Source organism: Triticum dicoccoides, chromosome 5B, assembly GCF_002162155.2.
Source record: "Triticum dicoccoides isolate Atlit2015 ecotype Zavitan chromosome 5B, WEW_v2.0, whole genome shotgun sequence".
Taxonomy (NCBI): Eukaryota; Viridiplantae; Streptophyta; class Magnoliopsida; order Poales; family Poaceae; genus Triticum; species Triticum dicoccoides.
In genome coordinates, this window is record NC_041389.1 from 355,937,677 (window position 1) to 355,939,121 (window position 1,445).

Genomic DNA, 1,445 nt, shown 5'->3' on the forward strand with positions numbered 1-1,445 from the left:
GACACACCTCTCTAATAGTTGTTGGCAGATATGATTTCATCATGTCATTCGGTAGGATATCCCTGGCTGTTAGGCTGGATGGTAATACGAGGCAAAGTTTTACCCTAGTTCGGATCGGACCCTTGCAGTTGAAGAAAGAGCCTACTCCTGGTAATGTATATTAGTGATAGGGGTGTGTAAAAAGTACACGTGAATACCAGACATTGTGTGTGTGTGTATACTATCGACGAACTAGCCCCCAAGCTTGTATAACATACTAAGGGCCTAGGGTTACAAATCATATATAGTCGTCTTATCACCAGTGGGGATAGAGTCCTCTGCGACTCTGGTAGCTTCGTGTTGTACGCCGAGTCCTCCACATGGGTCTCCGTATAACACGTCTCAGTCCAACCTATATGTGGCACAGGATGGAACTAACCCATGAGTCTTCATCTTTACCCACCACAACTAGAAATGATGTGCCCACCACACCACACACGCAATCGGCCACTAAGAAAATAAGCATATACAATAGTACAATGGTATCTAGCTCATGATACGTCTCCATATTTTGTTGATGACACTGATGGACTTTGCATTTGATGCGTGCTCCGTATTTTGTTGACGACACTTACGGTCATTGTATTTGAAGCGAAAGCACGATATGCTCACTGGACTTCAGAATAAGCTCATCACGGTCACCACATACATTTTGTCGTGCTAACCAACATGTGGTTTTATGGTTAGAGGACAGTGGTTTCTCGAGCCCACCAAGGTAAAAGTCCCGGTGCTCACATTTATCTTGTGTTAATTTCAGTATTTTTCGGCGATGTACGTTCAATGGGAGGAGACGTTCCACTCGACTACGAGGCACCTATGGTGACTTCGTAAAATCTCAAGATCATATATGCTGGCCCACTCTCTCGAAGGTGCTCATAGGGGTAGGGTTCGCATGTGTGTGCCTATAGCAGTGAGTGCTTGCGCGTCTATATGAGCCCTTGCGTCTGTACCGTGTTAAACAAATACATGTCATGATTATACTGTCACTGGCTCACCCATACAACTCCGTATTTTGTTGATGACACAATCAATTGACCAGTCAAACGACACAACTAGTGTTGAACCATCGGGGTGCGTAACAATGGGGCCCACCTATCAGCCCGTATATGAAAGAAAGAAATGGTAGTTTGAGTCTGTACTATGTTAATAAAATAGGAGTACATTTTAGGGTGATCATACGGTCACTCTCTCACCATACAGCTCCGTAATTTGTTGATAACACGATCAATTGACCAGTCAAACGGTCCACATTCAGCAGCGCACATTACCATAGGGCCCACCCGTCAGCGCGTATATGAAGGACATAAATGGTAATAAACTAGTGGTCAGTGGGTATTCGAAGTCGTGAGACCTCTGGTTGGCAGTCACCGGCGGTTGGGGGGCGTTCATTGGGCGGGGATCCCCAG